Source organism: Arachis ipaensis, chromosome B2 (genome assembly GCF_059453495.1).
Source record: "Arachis ipaensis isolate K30076 ecotype BB chromosome B2, ASM5945349v1, whole genome shotgun sequence".
NCBI classification, from domain to species: domain Eukaryota; kingdom Viridiplantae; phylum Streptophyta; class Magnoliopsida; order Fabales; family Fabaceae; genus Arachis; species Arachis ipaensis.
Genome location: NC_142437.1, coordinates 14,973,835 through 14,990,196, shown reverse-complemented (window position 1 = coordinate 14,990,196; position 16,362 = coordinate 14,973,835). Strand labels below are relative to the sequence as shown.

The window sequence follows — 16,362 nt, the reverse complement described above, 5'->3', positions numbered from 1 at the left end:
AATTATCATTTTTATGTAATTTTTCAGTAGAAGAAAAATAAGCAGATTTATCAAACTGTAATGATGAGGCTACAGAGTTTTGTTGTTTCATGAGTCTCTTGATAAGCATTGCCTATTTTGTCTGTTGTTTTATCTTTGATTTGATGCATTGTGGGAGAATTGTCTTTAACATCATCTTGCAAAGAGAAGGCAATTATGTCATAGATATGATTCCTTTTAGTGTATGGTCATCATATTGGGTCTGCTTATGGGGAATATATTCTTATATGGATGGAAGATCATAAAAGTAAATGGATGTGCTTACTAAATGACCAACTTTATGGATATATAAACAGATTTTATCATTTGACTACGATTTTGTTAAAGGTAATTATTATGGTATCTAAAAGTGTTTGCTTAATTTATTAAAAAAGATTAAAAATTAATATTTAATTTTAAAATATAAAAATAAATAATTATTAAATATTTAAAATTTATCATAAAAAAATAAATTAAATATTAAGTTATAGACATTATAGAATTTATCTTTATTAAATTGTATTGGCCAGTTTGGTTAATTTTATTTAGATATATTTTGATAAGCTGAATCAAAAGTTACATTAGAAAATAATTTTGCGTTTGAATGTGTAAGACTCAAAATTTTCGAAAAATCTTATTATGAGTTAATTTTGATTTATTTATTCATTAAAGATTTTAATTTCAGAAATTATTTTATTAAAGCTAACTAAATCAAGTTTTGATAATTAAATTAAAAATTTTATCTATACAATTATTGGGTAATTTTCATATTTAAATTATAAAGTTTAGGATTCGTAAAATAATAAAAATTTACATGATTTGATTTAAATAATTGTGATTTTAGAAATTAATACTTTAATTTTCATGAGTAAAAAAAATTAATTATATTATTTATAGTTATCGAATTAGAATTATTTATTTGAAAATAATTTGTAAATGGATAGTTAAATAGTATTTTTAATAAATATTAGTGTTGGATTAAATTATGTTTTCAATTATCCTATTGCTCTTAATTTTATAAAATTGTTATATTACTCATTTGAATTTTACCCTAATTCTAAACTCCCAAATAAAACTCTAATTGAGGCAACAATCCCTAATTCTTTCTAATCTACCCTAACCGCCCTTATTTCCCCTCTCTAACAACGTATACGGCAGCAGCAGTAGGAGGCAAAAAAGAATGAAAGAAAGAAAGAAGGAAACAGGGAAGGGAGGTCCGAGAGAGGGGAGTGCCGGTGGAGGAGGTCGTGCCATCATCGCGGACCGCCGCTGCCGCTCCGTCCTGTTGCTTGCGCCGCCGCCGCCGTCGCGTTGAGATCGCAAAGAGAGATGGCTCGCGAGTGAAGGGAGGTCACGGGCTTGGAGCCGCCGCGCCTTCGTCGCCGCTGCTCTCCTTTCCTGTCGCCGCCGTCCAGTGCGAAGCCAACCGCGGTCGCCGCCTCTCCCAGCCGTGTCTGCCGCCGCCGTGTCGTTGAGGGGGAAGCCGTCGGGTCGCACAGAGTGAGAGAGAGAGAGAAAGCACGGGAGCAGAGGAGAGAAAGAAGAGACCCATGCCAACCACCACCGCTTCTGCAGCTCGAAACCCCGCTACCACCGCCGGAGTGTGCACTACCGCTATCCGCCGTCGCTGCTTGTTGTTTGAACTGTTGCACTGTCGTTGCTGCCGTTCAGGTCACTGGGAACGTGGCAGTGATCACTGGAACCACCATCGGAGTTACCGTTATTTCAGTTCAGCCGTTCGTCCTTGTTTGGGTAAGCAATGTGTTCCAAAACCTATAAATTAGTATTTCTGTTCTAAGTTATTTGAGGATCTAAGGTCTTAGTGTCATAGGATCGAGTTACGGGTCTTGATTGTTGAGTATCAAGGTGTTGCGCCGTCACCGGAGCTGCTGTTGCTCCATTTTCTCAATTATTTGTAAGCCTAGATTGAGCTAAGGCTATGTTTAGAGGCTGTAGCTGCTGGGGAACGGTCGCTATTGATGCTGCTGCTGTGGAATAAGAATAGATATGTAGTTTGCCGCGTAGTTGGATCGCGAATGAGGTAGGGATTTTTCTTAAAATCTAATTTACATTACAGAGTTGTGATAAATAGATATTGATGCAAAAAGATATATTTCTGTGATTATATTTGTCTTGTGGATGTGATGGTTTGTTGGACTGAATTATTGGGTGTTTGATTGCTTGAGTGAAGTACGGTTGTTGATAAGAAATGGATTTGGAAAGTCATTTACTTGATTATTATGAAAAGTGATTTTTCTTGGTTTGAAGTTAAAGCGGTTTGATTTTGAGTCGGTCTGATTTTATAAATAATTTAATACTTGAGCTGGTTTGACTTTAAAAAGAGTTTTATTATTGGAATTGGTCTGATTTGAAAATACTTTGATACTGGAATTGGTTGAATTTTGGAAAGTGATTGAGATTTGGAAATGGTTGAGAAAGGATTTGAGAAATGTTTGGATGGAACCCGAAAAGGGTGGAAGTGTCCGAGTTTTAGAGGAGATGTTGCCGAAATTTTATAAAATTGAAAGTTTTATTTAAAGTAATTAAATAAAAAGATTTGTTTTTAAGCATTATACGTTTTAAGATTGATTTGTCTATCAAAGAAAGAATTTTGTTTTGGAATTGAGATTGTTAACGAACAGAATGAAAAAGAGGATGATGAGGATTGATGAGGATTGGTGCACGAAATTGTGATACATATCCATGGCTTCAAAGGCCTGGTACTCTGATCTAGTTTTATTGTCTGTCACAACTTCGATACAACTAACCAGCAAGTGCACTGGGTCGTCCAAGTAATACCTTACGTGAGTAAGGGTCGAATCCCACGGAGATTGTTGGTATGAAGCAAGCTATGGTCACCTTGTAAATCTCAGTCAGGCGGATATAAAATAATTATGGAGTTTTCGAATAATAAACAATAGAATAGGGATAGAGACACTTATGTAATTCATTGATAGGAATTTCAGATAAGCGAATGGAGATGCTTTCGTTCCTCTGAACCTCTGCTTTCCTGCTATCTTCATCCAATCAGTCTTACTCCTTTCCATGGCTGGCTTTATGCAAGGGCATCACCGTTGTCAGTGGCTACATCCCCTCCTCTCAGTGAATAATATGCTCACGCACCCTGTCACGGCACGGCTATTCATCTGTCGGTTCCCGATCATGCTGGAATAGGATTCACCCTCCTTTTGCGTCTGTCACTAACGCCCAACAATCGCGAGTTTGAAGCTCGTCACAGTCATTCAATCATTGAATCCTACTCAAAATACCACAGACAAGGTTTAGACCTTCCGGATTCTCTTGAATGCCACCATCATTCTAGCTTACGCCACGAAGATTCTGGTTAGGAGATCTAAGAGATACTCATTCTAGCTTAATTCATGTAGAACAGAAGTGTTTGTCAGGCACGCGTTCATAAGGGGGAAGGATGATGAGCGTCACACATAATCATCACCTTCATCACGTTCTTGGGTGCGAATGGATATCTTAGAAGCGAAATAAGAAGAATTGAATAGAAAACAGTAGTACTTTGCATTAATCTTTGAGGAACAGCAGAGCTCCACACCTTAATCTATGGAGTGTAGAAACTCTACCGTTAAAAATACATAAGTGAAGGTCCAGGCATGGCCGAGATGGCCAGCCCCCTAAACGAGATCACAGGATCAAAATACAATCCAGGATGGTCTAAAAGACTAGTAAAAGGTCCTATTTATAATAAACTAGTCACTAGGGTTTACATGAGTAAGTAATTGATGCATAAATCCACTTCCGGGGCCCACTTGGTGTGTGTTTGGGCTGAGCTTAAGTGTTCCACGTGCAGAGGCCATTTGTGGAGTTGAACGCCAGTTTCTGTGCCAGTTTGGGCGTTCAACTCTGGTTTTGGATCCTTTTCTGGCGCTGGACGCCAGATTTGGGCAGAAGGCTGGCGTTGAACGCCAGTTTACGTCATCAATTCTTGGCCAAAGTATGGACTATTATATATTTCTGGAAAGCCCTGGATGTCTACTTTCCAACGCAATTGGAAGCGCGCCATTTCGAGTTCTGTAGCTCCAGAAAATCCACTTTGAGTGCAGGGAGGTCAGAATCCAACAGCATCAGCAGTCCTTTTTCAACCTCTGAATCTGATTTCAGCTCAAGTCCCTCAATTTCAGCCAGAAAATACCTGAAATCACAGAAAAACACACAAACTCATAGTAAAGTCCAGAAATGTGAATTTAACATAAAAACTAATGAAAACATCCCTAAAAGTAACTAGATCCTACTAAAAACATACTAAAAACAATGCCAAAAAGCGTATAAATTATCCGCTCATCACAACACCAAACTTAAATTGTTGCTTGTCCCCAAGCAACTAAAAATCAAATAGGATAAAAAGAAGAGAATATACTATAAATTCCAAACTATCAATGAAACATAGCTTCAATCATATGAGCGGGACTTATAGCTTTTTGCCTCTTGAATAGTTTTGGCATCTCACTTTATCCATTGAAGTTTAGAATGATTGGCATCTTTAGGGACTTCAGATTTCGAATAGTGTTATTGACTCTCCTAGTTCAGTATGATGATTCTTGAACACAGCTTCTTTATGAGTCTTGGCTGTGGCCCTAAGCACTTTGTTTTCCAGTATTCCCACCGGATACATAAATGCCACAGACACATAATTGGGTGAACCTTTTCAGATTGTGACTCAGCTTTGCTAAAGTCCCCAATTAGAGGTGTCCAGGGTTCTTAAGCACACTCTTTTTTTTTGCTTTGGACCTTGACTTTAACCGCTCAGTCTCAAGTTTTCACTTGACACCTACGCGCCACAAGCACATGGTTAGGGACAGCTTGGTTTAGCCGCTTAGACCAGGATTTTATTCCTTTAGGCCCTCCTATCCACTGATGCTCAAAGCCTTGGGATCCTTTTTATTTGCCCTTGCCTTTTGGTTTTAAGGGTTATTGGCTTTTTCTGCTTGCTTTTTCTTTTTCTTTCTATATTTTTTTTTCGCCCTTTTTTTTTCTTTTTTTTTTCTGCAAGCTTTGTTCTTTGCTGCTTTTTCTTGCTTCAAGAATCATTTTTATGATTTTTCAGATTATCAAATAACATGTCTCCTAGTCATCATTCTTTCAAGAGCCAACATATTTAACATTCTTAAACAACAACTTCAAAAGACATATGCACTGTTCAAGCATACATTCAGAAAACAAGAAGCATTATCACCACATCAATATAATTAAACTAAGTTCAAGGATAAATTCAAAACTCATGTACTTCTTGTTCTTTTGAATTAAAACAGTTTTTATTTTAAGAGAGGTGATGGATTTAAGAGAGGTGATGGATTCATAGGACATTTATGACTTTAAGACAGAGTTACTAACTACTAATGATCATGTAATGAAGACACAAACATAGATAAGCACATAACATAGAAAATGAAAAACAGAGAAAGTAAGAACAAGGAATGAGTCCACCTTAGTGATGTCCTTGAGCTCTTCTATGTCTCTTCCTTGCCTTGGCTGCTCCTCCTTCATTGCTTTTAGATCTTCTCTGATTTCATGAAGGATGATGGAGTGCTCTTGATGTTCCACCCTTAGTTGCTTCCAATAATTGTGTGGAAGAAAATGTATCCCCTGAGGTATCTCAGGAATCTCTTGATTTGCAGTCAAATGTTCTACCACTGAGCTATAGACCCTTGATGGAAGCTTTTGTCTTCCCTTTCCTCTTTCTAGAGGTTTCTCTGGCCTTAGGTGCCATCAATGGTTATGAAAAAAACAAAAAAGCTATGCTTTTACCACACCAAACTTAGAATGTTGCTTGCCCTCGAGCAAAAGAAGAAGGAATAGATGAAGAAGAAGATGTGGAAATAAAAACTAGGATTATGAGGAGGTAAAGTGGGGATCCTGTGGGGTCCACAGATCCTGAGATGATCCTGTGGGGTCCACAGATCCTGAGGTGTCAAGGCATTTACATCCCTGCACCAATTTAGGCATGTAAAATGCCCTTGCACACAACTCTGGGCGTTCAGCGCCAGGTTGGTGCCCATTTTGGGCGTTCAACGCCCCTTTGCTGCCATTTCTGGCATTGAACGCCAGAACCATGCTTGTTCTGGGCGTTCAGCGCCAGGATGCTCCCATTCTGGGCGTTCAGCGCCAGAACTGTGCTCTGTTCTGGCGTTTGAACGCCAGACAGATGCTCCTCCAGGGTGTGATTTTTCTTCTGCTGTTTTTGATTCCGTTTTCAATTTTTATATTTATTTTGTGACTCCTCATGATCATGAACCTATAAAGACACATAACTAAGAAAAATATAGTTAGATAAATAAACATTGGGTTGCCTCCCAACAAGCGCTTCTTTAATGTCAATAGCTTGACAGTGGGCTCTCATGGAGCCTCACAGATGTGCAGAGCTTTGTTGAGACTCTCCAACACCAAACTTAGAGTTTAGATATGGGAGTTCAACACCAAACTTAGAGTTTGGTTGTGGCCTCCCAACACCAAACTTAGAGTTTGACTGTGGGGGCTCTGGTTGACTCTGCTTTGAGAGAAGCTTTTCATGCTTCCTCTTCATGGTTGCAGAGGGAGATCCTTGAGTTTTAAACACAAGGGAGTCCTCATTCCATTGAAGGACTATTTCACCTCTGTCAACATCAATCACAGCTCTTGCAGTGGCCAGGAAAGGTCTTCCTAGGATGATGGATTCATCCTCTTCCTTTCCAGTATCCAGGACTATGAAATCAGTAGGTATGTAAAGGCCCTCAACCTTTACTAATACATCTTCTACTTGTCCATAAGCCTGTTTTCTTGAGCTGTCTGCCATCTCTAGTGAGATTTTAGCAGCTTGCACCCCATAGATTCCCAGTTTCTCTATTACACAGAGGGGCATGAGGTTTATTCCTGAACCAAGGTCACACAGAGCCTTAAAGATTATGGTGCCTATGGTACATGGTATTATGAACTTTCCAGGATCCTATCTCTTCTGAGGCAATGTCAGTTGATCCAGATCACTTAGTTCATTGATGAATAAGGGAGGTTCAACTTCCCAAGCATCAATGCCAAATAATTTGGCATTCAGCTTCATGATTGCACCAAGAAACTTGGCGGTTTGCTCTTCAGTAACATCCTCATTCTCTTCAGAAGAGGAATACTCATCAGAGCTCATGAAGGGCATAAGGAGGTTCAATGGAATCTCTATGGTCTCTAGATGAGCCTCAGAGTCCTTTGGTTCCTCAGAGGGAAGCTCCTTATTGATCACTGGACGTCCCAGGAGGTCTTCCTCCTTGGGATTCACGTCCTCTCCTTTCCTCACAGGTTCGGCCATGGCGCTTATGTCAATGGCCTTGCACTCTCCTTTTGGATTCTCTTCTGTATTGCTTGGGAGAGTACTAGGAGGGATTTCAGTGATCCTTTTACTCAGCTGGCCCACTTGTGCTTCCAGATTTCTAATGGAAGACCTTGTTTCAGTCATGAAACTTACAGTGGCCTTAGATAGATCAGAGACTAGATTTGCTAAATTAGAAGCATTTTGTTCAGAGTTCTCTGTCTGTTGCTGAGTGGATGATGGAAAAGGCTTGCTATTGCTAAACCTGTTTCTTCCACCATTATTAAAGCCTTGTTGGGGCTTTTAATCCTTCCATGAGAAATTTGGATGATTTCTCCATGTTGAGTTATAGGTGTTTCCATAAGGTTCACCTAAGTAATTTACCTCTGCTATTGCAGGGTTCTCAGGATCATAGGCTTCTTCTTCAGAAGAAGCCTCTTGAGTACTGTTGGATGCAGCTTGCATTCCATGCAGACTCTGAGAAATCATATTGACTTGCTGAATCAATATTTTATTCTGAGCCAATATGTCATTCAGAGTATCAACTTCAAGAACTCCCTTCTTCATAGGCGTCCCATTACTCACAGGATTCCTTTCAGAAGTGTACATGAACTGGTTATTAGCAACCATGTCAATGAGTTCTTGAGCTTCTGCAGGCGTTTTCTTTAGGTGAATGGATCCACCTGCAGAAGTGTCCAGTGACATCTTTGATAGCTCAGATAAACCATCATAGAATATATCTAGGATGGTCCATTCTGAAAGCATGTCAGAAGGACACTTTTTGGTCAACTGTTTGTATCTTTCCCAAGCTTCATAGAGGGATTCACCTTCTTTTTGTCTGAAGGTTTGAACATCAGCTCTAAGCTTGCTCAGCTTTTGAGGAGGAAAGTACTTGGCTAAGAAAGCCGTGACCAGCTTATCCCAAGAGTTCAGGCTGTCTTTAGGTTGAGAATCCAACCATAATCTAGCTCTGTCTCTTACAGCAAAAGGGAAAAGCATGAGCCTGTAGACTTCAGGATCTATTCCATTAGTCTTAACAGTATCACATATCTGCAAGAATTCAGTTAAGAACTGAAAAGGATCTTCGGATGGAAGTCCATGAAACTTGCAGTTCTGCTGCATCAGAGAAACTAATTGAGGTTTCAGCTCAAAATTGTTTGCTCCAATGGCAGGGATGGAGATGCTTCTTCCATGTAAATTGGAATTAGGTGCAGTAAAGTCACCAAGCATCCTCCTTTCATTATTATTATTTTCGGCTGCCATCTCCTCTGCCTGTTCGAAAATTTCTGAAAGGTTCTCTCTGGATTGTTGTATTTTAGCTTCTCTTAATTTTCTCTTCAGAGTTCTTTCAGGTTCTGGATCTGCTTCCACAAGAATGTTTTTGTCCTTGCTCCTGCTCATATGACAAAGAAGAAGACACAGAAAAATAATAATAATAATAATAATAGAGATCCTTTATACCACAGTATAGGGATCCCTTTGTGAGTGGAAGACAAGAAGGGGAGACAAAGAATGTGATGTAAAGGAAGAAACACAACTGTACCGATGGAAGAGATGTGAGATGAGATGTTAGGATATGAATGAATAAATAGAATGAGATGGGGGAGGGATAATTTTCGAAAATTATTTTGAAAGGGAGTTAGTGATTTTTGAAAATGGTTTTTGAAAATTTGTTAGTAATTTTCGAAAATTAAGTTTTAAAATTTAAAATAATTAATAAATCAAAAAGAAATTTTGAAAAAGGGGAGAAATATTTTCGAAAATGAGAGAGAGAGAGTTAGTTAGGTGATTTTGAAAAAGATAAGAAACAAACAAAAAGTTAGTTAGTTAGTTGAAACAAATTTTGAAAAGATAAGAAGTTAGGAAGTTAGAGAAGATATTTTGAAATCAAATTTTTGAAAAAGATAAGATAAGAAGATATTTTTGAAAAGATATGATAGAAATTAGTTTTTGAAAAAGATTTTATTTTTAAAATCACAATTAATGACTTGATTCATAAGAAATCACAAGATATGATTCTAGAACTCAAAGTTTGAATCTTTCTTTAACAAGTAAGTAACAAACTTCAAATTTTTGAATCAAAACATTAATTGATATTGTTATTTTCGAAAATTTGGTATAAAAATAAGAAAAAGATTTTTGAAAAATATTTTTGAAATTTTCGAAAATAACTAAGAATTTTGAAAAAGATTTGATTTTTGAAAAAGATTTTGAAAAAGATAAGATTTTCAAATTGAAAATTTGATTTGACTCATGAGAAACAATTTGATTTTTAAAAAATTTTTGAACAAGTCAACTCAAATTTTCGAATTTGATGAGAGAAAAAGGGAAAAATATTTTTTTGATTTTTGAATTTTTATGAAAACATGAAAATTATGCAATGCATGAAATTTTTAGATCAAAACAATGAATGCATGCAAGAATGCTATGAATGTCAAGATGAACACCAAGAACACTATGAAGATCATGATGAACATCAAGAACATATTTTTGAAAAATTTTTAATGCAAAGAAAACATGCAAGACACCAAACTTAGAATTCTTTAATGCTTATGCACTAAGAATTCAAGAATGCATATGATAAACATGAAAAGACACAAAACAAAAAATCATCAAGATCAAACAAGAAGACTTACCAAGAACAACTTGAAGATCATGAAGAACACCATGAATGCATGAAATTTTCGAAAAATGCAAGATGCATATGCAAGTGACACCAAACTTATGATATGACTCATGACTCAAACAAGAAACACAAAATATTTTTGATTTTTATGATTTTCTAATTTTTTTTTTGGATTTTTATTTTATATTTTTCGCATATTAAAAGAAAAAACAAGGATTCCAAAAATTTTTAATATGAATTCCAGGAATCTTGCCATGTTAGTCTAAAGCTTCAGTCCAGGAATTAGACATGGCTCACTAGCCAGCCAAGCTTTCAATGAAAGCTCCAGTCCAAAACACTAGACATGGCCAATGACCAGCCAAGCTTCAGCAGGTATGGATACTTTTCATGTATAGAACAACTCAGTGTGTGAGAATCTCTTCATTTGTGATGACAAGTTGAAACCCCAGTCCAAAAAATTTAGACATGGCTTACAGCCAGCCAGGCTTCAACATGCTTCATGAAACACTAGAATTCATTCTTAAAAATTTTGAATAAAATTTTTGAAAATATTTTTATTATTATTATTATTTTTTTCGAAAACAGATGAGAAAATTTTGAAAATATTTTTGAAAAATTTTTGAAAATAAAATAAAAAGAAAATTACCTAATCTGAGCAACAAGATGAACCGTCAGTTGTCCAAACTCAAACAATCCCCGGCAACGGCGCCAAAAACTTGGTGCTGTTGCCGGATCAAAAGGGAATCTGGCACTGATGTTACCGGACCAAAAGCTTGCCGAAAACTCAAACAATCCCCGGCAACGGCGCCAAAAACTTGGTGCACGAAATTGTGATACATATCCATGGCTTCAAAGGCCTGGTACTCTGATCTAGTTTTATTGTCTGTCACAACTTCGATACAACTAACCAGCAAGTGCACTGGGTCGTCCAAGTAATACCTTACGTGAGTAAGGGTCGAATCCCACAGAGATTGTTGGTATGAAGCAAGCTATGGTCACCTTGTAAATCTCAGTCAGGCGAATATAAAATAATTATGGAGTTTTCGAATAATAAACAATAGAATAGGGATAGAGACACTTATGTAATTCATTGATAGGAATTTCAGATAAGCGAATGGAGATACTTTCGTTCCTCTGAACCTCTGCTTTCCTGCTATCTTCATCCAATCAGTCTTACTCCTTTCCATGGCTGGCTTTATGCAAGGGCATCACCGTTGTCAGTGGCTACATCCCCTCCTCTCAGTGAATAATATTCTCACGCACCCTGTCACGGCACGGCTATTCATCTGTCGGTTCCCGATCATGCTGGAATAGGATTCACCCTCCTTTTGCGTCTGTCACTAACGCCCAACAATCGCGAGTTTGAAGCTCGTCACAGTCATTCAATCATTGAATCCTACTCAAAATACCACAGACAAGGTTTAGACCTTCCGGATTCTCTTGAATGCCACCATCATTCTAGCTTACGCCACGAAGATTCTGGTTAGGAGATCTAAGAGATACTCATTCTAGCTTAATTCATGTAGAACAGAAGTGTTTGTCAGGCACGCGTTCATAAGGGGGAAGGATGATGAGCGTCACACATAATCATCACCTTCATCACGTTCTTGGGTGCGAATGGATATCTTAGAAGCGAAATAAGAAGAATTGAATAGAAAACAGTAGTACTTTGCATTAATCTTTGAGGAACAGCAGAGCTCCACACCTTAATCTATGGAGTGTAGAAACTCTACCGTTAAAAATACATAAGTGAAGGTCCAGGCATGGCCGAGATGGCCAGCCCCCTAAACGAGATCACAGGATCAAAATACAATCCAGGATGGTCTAAAAGACTAGTAAAAGGTCCTATTTATAATAAACTAGTCACTAGGGTTTACATGAGTAAGTAATTGATACATAAATCCACTTCCGGGGCCCACTTGGTGTGTGTTTGGGCTGAGCTTAAGTGTTCCACGTGCAGAGGCCATTTGTGGAGTTGAACGCCATTTTCTGTGCCAGTTTGGGCGTTCAACTCTGGTTTTGGATCCTTTTCTGGCGCTGGACGCCAGATTTGGGCAGAAGGCTGGCGTTGAACGCCAGTTTACGTCATTAATTCTTGGCCAAAGTATGGACTATTATATATTGCTGGAAATCCCTGGATGTCTACTTTCCAACGCAATTGGAAGCGCGCCATTTCGAGTTCTGTAGCTCCAGAAAATCCACTTTGAGTGCAGGGAGGTCAGAATCCAACAGCATCAGCAGTCCTTTTTCAACCTCTGAATCTGATTTCAGCTCAAGTCCCTCAATTTCAGCCAGAAAATACCTGAAATCACAGAAAAACACACAAACTCATAGTAAAGTCCAGAAATGTGAATTTAACATAAAAACTAATGAAAACATCCCTAAAAGTAACTAGATCCTACTAAAAACATACTAAAAACAATGCCAAAAAGCGTATAAATTATCCGCTCATCAAGGATTTTCCCTGAAATATGGTTTTTAAATGAATTTGGAAATGAGATTTGGATTGATGAATGATTATGATGTTGATATGTGAACTTTGAATTATTCACATGGCTTATGAATTTGAAATATCTGAGATACGAGGTTCCCTAGATTAAGTGTAGTGGCTTGCCACCACGTGTACCAGGTTGAAAACTCGATACTCTGTTGACCCTACGACGTAAGTGTGTGACCGGACACTATATAAATTCCCAGGAATGTTACCCCCATTGAGTAATATTGATTATTTGAGAAAAAGCTATGCATAGACTCTTGGGGATGCACATCGGGGGACAGTCTAAGTACAATTCAGACTTGTCGGGTTGGCTGGATAACCGACAGATGAGCCTCATCAGCCATAGGACAAGCATGCATCATATGCATTTGTATACTTTGCTTGGGTTTGAACTTGTTTTGGTTTGCCTAATTGCTAAACTGTTCTTAGCTGCTACTTAAACTATTTGCTGTAACTGCTACCTACTTGTACTTTCCTTGTCTGTCTTGCCTGTGTTTATACTGGCGTGCTAGATTTGAGAATGAACTTTGGTGCTGAATTAATGATTGTGTTGTTTGATTGCGTGGTTGGTTTCTGATTGAGATTTTCTTATAAGAAAGGAAAGGTTTCGGATTTCTGACAGATTAAACATTGTTTCTTTGAAAAGGTTTTGAACGATTACCTATTGGTTTTTAAAAGATTCATAAGGCAACGATAATCACTGAGTTTGAAAATAGTTTTCTTATTAAATATCTTCTTATGACAACTTTGAAATTCCGTGGTGAGACCGTGTGGTTAGGTTCTCACCCCCCTACAGCTTTACCTTTTCAGGAACCGGATGAAGAAGCATTAAGAAGAGTTATACTGCATTTGGTTTATATGTTGTGTTAATTAGATTATTTTCTTCCCTCGTCTTTGTTATTACAAGTTTGTAAGAGGGATAGGAGTTGTATGTTTTATGTGTATATTATATTATGAGATATTATGTAAGGAGTCTTGTATATGAATCTATGCCTACTTGTATTTTTCTTAAGATATAGTATTTATTTCTGATTTTCAAAGAAATCAGCGATACAGTATCGAGTCACAGGCTCCTATTTTAATATTTAGTATGTAAAGTAGTCGTAATACTTCTTGCTATCAGAGTAGCGCAGCCGGAAGCGTGATTTCTGATAGTGAGGGTGTTACATTATGGTATCAGTGCAGTTCATCCTAATTAGAGCCTTGGGGATGGACTGACTATGCTTCACTGCATTCTCTGAGTGTCTGTCATGTTGTAGGTCTTGTCCAAGTAACAAGAATTAGAATCTTATGCACATGACTGCCTATCAATTAACACTGTTAGCTTACTGTTGCGTATCTGTTGATATTAAGTCTGGTCAACTTAATGTTAATGGCTTATGTGAATGGGAAGTTAATAGGTTAATATAGGCGAATTAGAATTGATAAGAAATAGATAACGCTTACTGCCGACTTGGGGACGTTAGGAGTTAATTCTCGAGGATATTTTTTTATGTGTTTTGAAAATTCTATTGATGACTTGTAACTTGTTCTTTCATAGTGTGCCTTGAAAATTCTTACTTGAGATTTCTTTTTAAAAAAGTAGTTGATTATTGTTCAACCTTATCTTTTTGTTGAAATGCATTCTCATTTAATCCTAACTGTCTATGTTTACTTAAATTCTTTGGAGGATTTGTTTTTGTCATGTTCTGTGAATTCTTTTCAAGTTCTTTGATTTAAATTTCTTTCTCAAAATGTGAGTAGGTTTTCTTTCTTATATCTCTTAGTCTTTTTAAATATCTTTATGAGATTGTAATTTTTTTTAAAAAAATAATAATATAAATAAAATAAAATAAAATATATATACACTTGGAATTTTAGTTTTAAACTTTTTAAAAGAGATTTTTGATTTTCTTGGAAGAAATTTCAACTCAATCCTCTCTTACTTAATTGTACCTATAATCATTCTTTAAATTTTGACAAAAGTGTTTTGAATTTGGCATGTCTTTATTCATGTGTTTTTGAAACCTTACTTCAAATTTTTTTTTTTTAAACAAAATTTGGAACTCCTTTCAATATCACTGTAATTTCACTATATACACCTAATTGACTAAATACTTGAGTATCTTTTAAGTTTTTTGAGGAATTACTTTTGATCCTTTATTCAATTAAATTCTATTTTTCAAATTTCACATATTTTGTCTTTACCTTAGAAATAGTTTTGGTGAAAAACAACTTGATTTCCTACCAAACTCGCTTTATTTTTATGCAAATTTTTAATTGATTATGTAAAGTACCTTTCAAGATTGTTAAGAAAATATTTCATCCTTAGCTTGGATAATTTTCATTTCACAAATCTTGCATAATTTAGTTTGACTTGAATTTATTTTAACATGACACAATATTTACGTTTCTGAAGATTCTCTTGAATTTTGCAAAGCAATTGCCCTGTTTTCCTCTATAGTTTCTATTAGAGCTTTTTGAAATCAAAATTATTTTCTATTAGCATTTTTATTCTTCTTTCCGGCATACTTCATGACTTTTAGTCATTCTTATTTGTTGGTCATTTCAACCATTCCTTCATATTTTTGTAAACCTTGTACTCCTCTGATTTGGTTTTATTTTATTTTGATCTAATTTACTACTACCTTTCTCTTGTATCTCTTAGAGTTCTTAAATTATATATTTCTTGTTATGATGCGAAATGACTCTTTTCGACACGTGTTCTCGTGCCTATACATCGTTGCTTAGTTGTAATCTTACACCTCCTTCCGAATTTATGAGAAACATAATTTTATCGCTTATTTTTCTTTTCCTGCAAATTGTGTCTCTTTGAACGTACTTGTACGTATCTCAGTGTTACACGTGATTCTTAGAGGTAAAAACCGAGGTGTTAGCTCTTTAGGGAACGACTAGTAGAAAAGGAGGTTTAAGTTTTCAGTAGCTAAATTGAAAGCTTGTTTGAAGTCTTATGTCTAGTTGATCTTGTTTGAACTCCTTTGATTTAATATCTTTTTTCGTATGGCCTGGTTTCTTTTTAAGTACATCTTAATATTCTTGAATATTCTTTACGTGATGGCAATTTTGCTTTGATATGAACTTTTAAAGCAAGTTTTGGATTCTCTTCTTAAGAAAGTTAAATCAATTTTTCTCGCTTAAATTGTATCCATAGCCATTTTTTAAATTGACAAAGTTATTTTGAGGTCGGCATGCGCTGTTTTAAATAAAGTTTTGAAACCGACTTATAAGCAAATTTTTACTTCAGAATTCTTTTCTAAATAAAGTTTAACTTCTTGTTCCATATTTGTTATAATTTTTATACGCACTTGATTGAATATAAACTTCGAGAATTTTTAAACAAACATTTGATTTTCTTACAACCTTCTCACGATTTTACTGTACTTTTATTTGATTGAATACCTAAACGTCTTTTAAGATTTTCAAAAAAAATTGTTGTTTTGGCCTTAACCCAATTGACTTTCTCTTTTCAAACCTCACCTATTTTGTCTTTAACTTGTAAATTATTTTGACAAGAGGCAATTTGATTTCATTCTGAGTTTTATGCCTACCTTTGGTTAAGTGGTGCACCTAACTATTTTTCTCAAATATTTAAGGGAATATTTTTGTTCTTAGTCAAATCGGTATTCATTTTCTTTTAAAACTCTACATAATCTATTTCAACATGGAATTGTATTAATGTAATGCCACAAATATACTTTTGTTATTTCTTTTACAAAGTGTTTGATGCGCACTTTTCCTTTGACAAATGTGAAATAGTTTTTGAAATGTTTTTCATTCTCTATGAGCAATTCATTTGAAAGTATTCTTAATTCTACTCGAGACTTATAAGCCTTGTCTTTGGTCTTAGACATTTTTTTCTGTAAACCTCATATTCCTTGACTCGACTTAATTTTGCTTCAAATTACTGCACTACTTTTTCTT

The 16,362-nt window shown here is 36.2% G+C and overlaps 1 non-coding gene across 1 annotated transcript; it reads left to right on the top strand.

The window, feature by feature from the left end:
* The first annotated feature begins 8,077 nt into the window (after positions 1 to 8,077).
* LOC148573105 (small nucleolar RNA R71) lies at positions 8,078 to 8,185 on the top strand. Its single transcript, XR_015905958.1, has one exon. It is a non-coding gene; the product is annotated as a small nucleolar RNA R71 (small nucleolar RNA).
* The last annotated feature ends 8,177 nt before the right edge of the window (positions 8,186 to 16,362 follow it).